The sequence below is a fragment of the Caloenas nicobarica genome, chromosome 8 (genome assembly GCF_036013445.1).
Source record: "Caloenas nicobarica isolate bCalNic1 chromosome 8, bCalNic1.hap1, whole genome shotgun sequence".
In the NCBI taxonomy this organism is placed as follows: domain Eukaryota; kingdom Metazoa; phylum Chordata; class Aves; order Columbiformes; family Columbidae; genus Caloenas; species Caloenas nicobarica.
In genome coordinates, this window is record NC_088252.1 from 22,451,668 (window position 1) to 22,460,465 (window position 8,798).

Here is an 8,798-nt window from a genome sequence, read left to right on the forward strand (position 1 = left end):
AAAATCTGGGTACAGACAGAAACAAAGGAGCAAAAGGGAAACAGAACAAGACAGTCCTTCCCATGCCACGTGTATCACATTTGCTCCCCATGTCTCTAACATTTCCTTCTGCAAATATTTGGTTGTGCCATCATAGGACACTTGCTTGGGCTCTGCCTGCACTGACCTCATCAGTGCAACTCTAAATTCGACATTCAGACAATGGCACCCTGAATTTTCAAGGCCAGGAGCCCCCTGCGAGGTCTGCTCTGTGACCCACAGCACCTACACAGTGGGAAGGCTGAGGGGGAGCTGCAGGCAGCAGTATGCTGTGATGGTCATCAATATTAATTATTTGGGGAGCATATGATTGATCTCATGAGTCCAATGAATTCATTTCTCCAGCTGAATGACAAACAAAAGGCAATATATGCCCTGCTGACATTTCCAAAGGCTACAAGGAGCAGTGACAGGAGGAAATACCGCTACGTGTTAAAACCCTGCTGCAAAGGGCCAAAAATCTGAAAGGTCTCGAGAATTTTCATTCCTGAGGACTTTCAATGCCAGGAAGTAGATGCCTTCATATTCTCAAATCTGCACAAACCCCAGCCCTGGGCTGACTCACCTCCTTGCACCGAGAGGCAGCAATCACTGAGTGTCTTTGGAAAGCTGAGTTAAGCTTCTCTTTTGCTCTTTGACACTTCTTGGCAACAACTAGAGAGTCATTGCACCTGGCAGAAAAGGGAAGGGGAAAAAAACCAAACCAAACCAAAACACACACACACAAAAAAAAACACCAAACAAAAAACCGCCAAACCAAAACAAATAAAAAAACCGCCACGACAACTTAGAATGGGGAAAACACTGCCTTCCAGAATAGCTACATCCCAGAGCTGTTTAGCAGGGCTGAAAAGCTAAGAAACAGCTCCCCTGCACAATGGGAGAAGAGGAGGACAAAATAAATCTGGAGAAAAGCATTTCCACCTCTCCGTGGCCTGGGTCAGCGTGTCTGTGCATGTGCAACTTCCCAAGGAGCCAGAATTAAAGACTCACCCTGAAGTCCACATGGCAACATGAGAGAGAACAAGGAAGGTGGAGAAAGGTAAATGCACTAAGGCTGTGGCTATTTTTGCAGGAGAATGGATGAGGGGGAAAGACAACCCAGACCACGGCGATGTTACTCTAGTGGAGTCTGAACTTTGCCATGTCCTTCAGTCACCCAAACACATCAGCCTGGTCCAGCTCAACTGCAACCAGCACAATTTGCTAGAGCAACGTGTTTTGGGATGCAGCAGCACATCTGTGCTCATTCATAGATGCTGGCAGCCCTACAAGCCCTCCACAGCCTGCCCACATTATCAGACTGGTGAGCAGCACATACATCCTCCTCCTGTTATCCGGATCCCTATTTCTAAAATATATATCCCCATATATATAGGGATATATATATCTATATACCCTACATATACATATCCTACATATACATATATATATATATACACACACACATATATACACATAAATATATCTCTCCTTTCTAAAATATATATCCCTATGTATAAATATATAAAGGGTGAGCGTGAGGAGGATGGAGCCAGGCTCTTCTCCATGACAACCAATGGTAAGACAAGGGGTAATAGGTGCAAACTGGAACACAAGAGGTTCCACTTAAATATGAGAAGAAACAACTTCTCAGTGAAGGTAACAGAACACTGGACCAGGCTGCCCAGGGGGGTTGTGGAGTCTCCTTCTCTGGAGACATTCAAAACCCGCCTGGACACCTTCCTGTGTAGCCTCATCTGGGTGTTCCTGCTCTGGCATGAAGATAGGACTAGATGATCTTTTGAGGTCCCTTCCAATCCCTAAGGTTCTGTGATTCTAAACAAGGGCTGAGAGGTGTATGTGCCTGAAGGAAGAGTGGGGATGCAGCTATTTCTCAACAGAACAAATCCAATTATTTGTATTAGAGGGAATTTGTATGGCTCTTACTGTCAGAATAAGTATTTTCTACAGATCTCAGAGCTTTGAATCAACAGATTGCTCATAAACTTATGTAGGCGAGGCCCTGGATGTTACTATGGTGGGATGGAGGTGAGGGTGTTTTACTTCTTGTTCCTTGTGAGATTTGCTGTTTGGCATAGGGCTAACCTGGGGAAAAAAAAACCAAAAAAACCCAAAAAAACCCACCAAAAAAACCCCCCAAAAAACCCCAAAAACCACACAAACCGCAAAAAAACACAAACTAAAAATTTGGGCTCCTGCTGCTGCCATTTACTATGCTCCTATATGTCTCTAAGGCTGAAGATTTTAAAACAGTCTACTAGTTTAGGGTAGCAATATGAGTTTCTCGTTAATCTACATGAAACCTACAGAGGCATCGATCAGCAACTGTAGTGCATGAAAAATTGTAGTGCCTCCCTGGTAATCAGGCATTAGAGAGCTAATAAATGGCTGTCCCCCGAACTGAGCACATCAGTAGAGGCTTCTGAAATCTGTGCCTCTGTTTCCCCAGCCACATTTGTAACAGCCTCTCCCCACCCCACATCACAGCTGTGCATCTTAATGTCTCTAAAGTGCTTAGAGATGCTGAGATGAAAGATAACATATGAATACAAAGTATAGATTAATTCCCTGAGCTCAGCACTCACTGGAGCTGATGGGGCTAAATGCACCACATACCCACCACACAAAACTTGGGTTCTGAGCCTGTCTTAAGCGGCAGCTACGTAAGCAGCAGTTCCCTTGGAACAAGATGTTTTGGGGCTGGTTGGCTGGCCACATGGAGCCCCCGTAGGCAGGAAACACAGAAATGCAATATACTACCATGAAAAATAAATGCATTTCCAGAATAAGGTCTCACACCTGTTCCTATAGAACCTGGTAGTAGGATTTCAATTCATCTTGGTAGGAATATGACAGAGCTGTTCAGGTTTTAGCAACCAGCACGTTCAGAACACGGCCAAACATAATTTGAAAAGTTATTTCCATTTCTGTTTGTTTTTCGAATGATTAAAAATCCAGTTTAAATATTGCAAGGAAAACTTTAAATTGAGCAAGATAAGTTTTGGCTTCCTTCCGAGTAGAAGGCAAACCCCAAAATGCTATTGCAAATCTAACAGATGGGAGTTATTTTGCACTCTAAAAATTTCATTACTTTGCACTGAGATTAACTGTAATTAGCTCTTTATTTACATCTAGGACAAAAGGTAAAATGATAAAGAAAGGCAATTATAACCACAAATCACAGGCAGAAAAAGGCAAAAAAAAGCAAAAATTCCCCCTGAGAAGAATATGTCACGTCTTTCTAGCCAAGCAGCATAATTGTTATAAATATATAGTTAAACATAATTGTTATAAATATATAGTTAAACAGCTCCCCAGCATCCTGTCAGTGCTAAGGATAAACATTTAGGTCACAGTTTTGCAAGCTTTTACAGACAAATTGATCGAATGTATAAGAATCATGCTCTGAACATCTGAAAATATCACATCCCTACAAATGCACAGCATCAGGCCCAAGAGAGTCAATATTCCATTACACTTTTATTTCAGTCACGCAACGGATTAAGCAAAACTGAGGGAAAAAAAAAAAAAAAAAACACCAAACATCATCACACAGCAGCTTTTCTAGTTAAAGAGAGAGGTATTAAAATTTACTTTTTTTTTTTTTTTTTTTAAAGTCCTCCTCTAATTCTGATAACACCTTGGCTTAGTAAAGCTGAAGAGGCTTCTTAACTATTTGCGGGAGTCCATGATTCATGTTGCATCTTTGCCTTTCAGCCACACGAACAAACTGTCCAAGGAGCTTCATGCAAAGTCAACAATCAGCCTTTTCTCGTGGTACTTCCAGGCTGCAGCACAGACCTCCCAGCTTGTGCCCAGACCAGCCCCTGACCCATGGCCACATCTAAAGCCACAAGGATTAAACACTAAAGCTTGGCCAGCAACACCTAAGCCAGCTGCTAGCAATAAAGAAGAGTAAAGGGGCTTGAGGGCAGTCTCAAATGCTTCTGAATTACCTGGACACTCTCCCACACCAGCTCAGGGATCCCAATACCCATGATGGATATGGGATGGGCACACATGACCATCCAGTTCTCCTTCCAGGCTTATTATGGTCTCCTGTGGACACCCAGAGAGAGCTGGTAGCTCTTGATGACCCTGCTCTGGGTGTGATTTCCAAAGTAATAGCTCTCTGGCACCTCTCTGGTGTTCCCAGGAAAAGGAGCCACCTACCACCCCTCTGACTCTGCCCAGGCTTCATAACAATCTCTTATTCTCTGACCCAAACAGAGCTTCTAAGTTAACAGTCTCTTTAACACACCTAAATCTAAAAAGACTCCATAAGAATCAATGTAGTTTTTTCATACAGAGTTGGCACATAATAGCAGAGAAACAAGTAGAAGGAAAGATGGAAAGCAAGACATCCAAACCCAACACCAGGGATGCCACCCACTGCAAAAGTTAAGGACCAGTATAATTCTCCTCATCTTACACAAGAAAGTGAAGCTCTCACTCTCTCACACTCTTTCCTTCTCTTTCCCTAACGTTCTCACAGACTTCTATCTTTAGCCAGTTATCCTTGCTCTAATTTTCTTAAAATTGTACTTGGATAATCATCCAGACTCAGGGGAAACCTGTGTCAGAGGAATTCCTGGGGATGTAGCCCCCATTTGATGAGAGTTGCAAAATTAACAAAGGACTGACTAAAGATGCGATTCTTCGCTTCCAGTAGAAATCTTGTTTTACCAGCAACTATTTTTAAGAAATCCTATAACAAAATATGCACAGTTGTAGATTCATATTCTTGTATTTTATTTTCTATCGAATAAGACTCTGAATTTATTAATATCATGATCTGTGCTTGTGTCTCATTGGGACCTCTAAGGTTGAAGGTAGCAAGTGCGCTGGCTAAGATCAAAATTCCCAAAGGAGTACATACCGTTTGAACTCATTTCCCCAAATCAGTGTCCTTTTTGCACTCTCTCTGAACATACGTGTGGCTCAGTCACAAGCAAAAGCCGTACACATAACACCACTGTGGCTGAGAAACTCAAGATTAGCCTTCTGCTTTGAGAAAACATTTTGGGGTGGAGAGAGATCCTAAAATACCTCCCAAAAAAAGAAGCTGTTTTGTTCCAGTTTAGCAGTGACCAAATCTCAGCCATACATTTTGCTGATGGCAGAGCAGAAAAAAGCAGTTATAAACTGTGGAGGGAAAGAAACCCACCTGCACGTGGGCCTCCACGCTACACCCAGGGTGCAGAGCTGGTGCAAGAGAGGGGGGTCAGCTCAAGGGTTGCAAACACGACAGCTTTGCCTTCCTTCTGCATCTGTTCCACCTCGTGCAGCTGGACAAACAGCAGCTCTTGCCCACTGGGTACAGAGATACTACTGGATCAGCTAGATCAGCCCAGTAGCACAGAAGAGACAGCTCTTGGCTCTGCTTATGAGGACAGTAAAATCCATGAGCTGTGTCGAGAGAAAGGCAGGGGAGGAAGGAGGAGAACAGGCAATGTCTGAACTGTGAGCTCCACTGTAGAAAGTGTTTCAGTTCCCAGATAACGTGGCGCTGTTCACAGATTTCAGCTTATATAGGCTTTTCCATATATCTATTTTTATTCCCAAAGCATTTCCCATCGCTGTATGATGAAAAGACAGACCAGTGTGGATCCTCACAGATACATGAACACATTCACATGCTGGTTATAATCTTCCTAACTGTCCACCTTGCTAATGCAACCTCTGAGAGCCAAGCTGGGACACCTCTTCTCACACACCACCAGCTGCAAGGGTTGTATTTGTGGCAAGTTTTTGCGAGTCAAGAGTCTTGCTGAAATGGGAGGACATCTGACAGCAGTACAGGAGACTCAGGACAAATGGGGAAAAGAATATGGAGCATGTGCCTGCCGAAACAAGCAACATAAAAATCCAAACAATAAGTGAGAAGAAGGAAAGAACATATTCTGGCCTCTCCTTCTGAAGGAGTAAAATGCTTCTTCCATGGTGCTGGCACCAGGCACACGCAGATGTTGAAGGAATAAAGCTGGGACAAGCTCCCTCTGCCTCCTCCTTCCTATATATGTGTTTCAGAGTATAAAATTACAGTACCAGTGCCAGCAAGGAGGCATTTCCCATACCTCCATGTGTCCAGGCACCATCCCACCTCACCACTCTCCCAACCCTCTCAAGTCTCTCTTATCTATATGCTCCTGACAGACACTTTGTCATAGCACTACCTGGCCCAGGGTACAAGTCTGCTCAAGCCCGGACCAGCACAGTCCTCATCCCTGCGGCATAGTAACTAACACTCAGATGCAGGATACCTGCACAGAACCCCAGAGGTCTGGAAAGAGAGAGCCCTGAAGTGTTCAGACACAAGCTTTCATCACAGACTCTGGAGGGACCAGACATGGGCAGACTTGAGCAAGCACAGCTCTTCCTGTGTAATACATAGAAACTTTGAACTCAAGCTACATCCAGAGACGCGGAAAGAAAGTCACAGGGCTCTGTATGTGTAGACCTCTCTGCCTTACACAGAGGCACTGTGCTAGAAACTTAACCTCTCACCCCACAGCTCTCTGCTTCACCTCCATGCAGCATCTCCCATCTTCCCAGCTTAATGTTTCCTGATCATTTCAGTGACCTGCATGCTTCCACCACCACAATTCCTCACAGCCTTACTCTCCACATCCCACGTTATTCTGCATCCTTAACTGCTCCTTCAGAGAAGGTGTTCCCAGTGACAGGAACAACTTTGCACCTACTTCAAGAGCTTAATCCTCTCCACTTGCCCTTCCCTGCTCACCACAGCCAGGCAGGCAATGAGGGCAGAAAGCCGGACCCTTCCCAGCAGCAAACCCTCCCACCAGAAAGCCCTTGCACTGGGGTGATGCTCTCCACACAAACAGGAAAGGCTTTTCCTGCAAGGGACACAAGACAGCAAGTAAATCTTCTCAAGCTGCCAAAAGCCACCTGTTATAAATGGCTCTCTAAGTTATGAGATATAGACTCTCCATGGCACAGTTAATAAATAATACCCCGCAATCCTTCTTTGTATGGAAGTGTAAGTTCAGTGACAGTTCTGCTTACCCAAGAGGGGCCGCAATTAAAAACAGAGCGTCAGGAAAATACTACCTTTTAATTACATAGCAAATATTTTTTTCAAAAAAAATGAGTTCACTGCAATCTTCCAAATCCAGAAGTAAAAGTCTTTCTTGGGTCAAAAAAGCTAAATGCATGGAACAAAAGCCATCATTTTATAAGAAAAGAAGATCTGCAAAAGAAAACAGAATTTTATCTAAGCATTATAACCAGCTATTCACAAAGCAGAAGCTAGGACAGAAAGAGAGAGTGTGCATGTGAGAGTGTATTTATAGTCCAGTTTACAGTAACATCCTAAGGCCCTGAAATCAGGGTCCCGTTGTGCCAAGCGCTGTACAGACAGGCTGAGGAACAAGCACTGCCACTGTACCGAAGGGAACCGACACTGGCACAGAAAAGGGCCACCTGAAGCACTGTAGCCCTGACAGTCTCTTCCCCCCTCCTCCTTCCTTTTCCGGACAGCATTCCCAACATCCAGTTTCCATCCAGACACCCCCTCAAAATGCTTCGCAGAAGGGGGCAGCTGACCTCAACAAACACACATCAAAAGACATCTTGCTGCCAACACCTAATCACTTTCAGGCTGTACTCTTGGACGTGCCTATTCCACTTTACTTTCCTGCTGCGGTTTAAGCCTGACCCCTTGCTCTCCCCCTTCCATTTCAAGGCTCTGTTTGACAGCAGAACAGGTATGAGAGGTCCACACATTTGAAATGCGGATGAAAATCAAGTTGCATTCGTCAGTGCACGTAGCGCTAGGAATATCCAAATTTCCCTGGCCCGAAGCAGGGAATTGAAGCAAACCGCTCCGCATTTCGGGTACCGGGGACACAGCCAGAGACACGTATCTGCGGTCCTGCAGCTCGACTCACACTTGCCTCCACACCGACTGCGTCCATTACCGAGGGACGGCGGCGGGTTCCCCGGCTCCGGTAGCGGCACCGCCGCCACAGCGCCCGCTCGCCTCCTCCCTCCCTCCCGTTACCCCGGGCCGGCGGGGCTGGACGCGGCCGCGCACGTTCGCTCTCACCGTGCAGAGGCGCCTCCAGCCGTGAAATGCCGGGCGCTGCTGCGGCACCGCGAAGTCTCATTGGGCTCTCCCGAGCGTCTCTTCGTCTTTCTCCCCCGCTCCACCTTTTTTTTCCCCGCCGGCCGACGAGCGGCAGCTCCTGCGGGCTGCGCGCCGGCCCCCCCGCCTCACCCCGCGCAGCGCCCGGGCTGGAAACGACCTTCCCCACCAGAAACTTTCCCTCCCGAGTGCCGGGAAGTTCACGGCCGGGACGGGACGGCCCCCGCCCTGCCCCCGCCTCTCTCCCTCCCACCGCCCACGCCCGCACAAACACGCGTGTGCCCGCCCGCCCCCACGCGCCGGGGCTCACCTGAGAACGCGGAGGGCGCGCGTTGCCACGTCCCGCGCGCCGTATTCTCCTTCTCCTGCTGCTTCTTGTTCTTCTTCCTCCTCCTCCTTCTCCTCCTCCTCCCCGGTCCGCACCTCCCTCCTCCCCCGTCTCCACCCCGCGCTCACCGGCCGCCCCTTTCCCCGCCGGCCGCGCTCCTTACGCGCACGGGGAGGGTTCCCCCGCCCGTAGCGCGGCCCCGGTGTCACCCCGGAGAACGGGCAGCAGCCGGGATGGGGGGAGCAAAAGCGGGTTTGTAACGCGGAAGGTGCCGCGCTGTCCCTCCCGCACTTTGCAGGGTCTCGCTGGGAGGAGGCG

The 8,798-nt window shown here is 47.1% G+C and overlaps 1 protein-coding gene across 2 annotated transcripts in view; it reads right to left on the reverse strand.

Annotated features, from left to right (window-relative positions):
• IL1RAP (interleukin 1 receptor accessory protein) overlaps positions 1–8,536 on the reverse strand; it is a 48,806-nt gene extending 40,270 nt beyond the window's left edge. Inside the window, exon 1 of one of the 2 annotated variants that reach the window (XM_065640374.1) lies at positions 8,114–8,225. The gene's annotated coding sequence lies outside the window, so the exon portion shown is untranslated. Of the gene's footprint in view, positions 1–8,113; positions 8,226–8,462 lie in introns of those variants that run through there. The other variant, XM_065640375.1, reaches the window with a different exon arrangement.
• Positions 8,537–8,798: the final 262 nt, after the last annotated feature.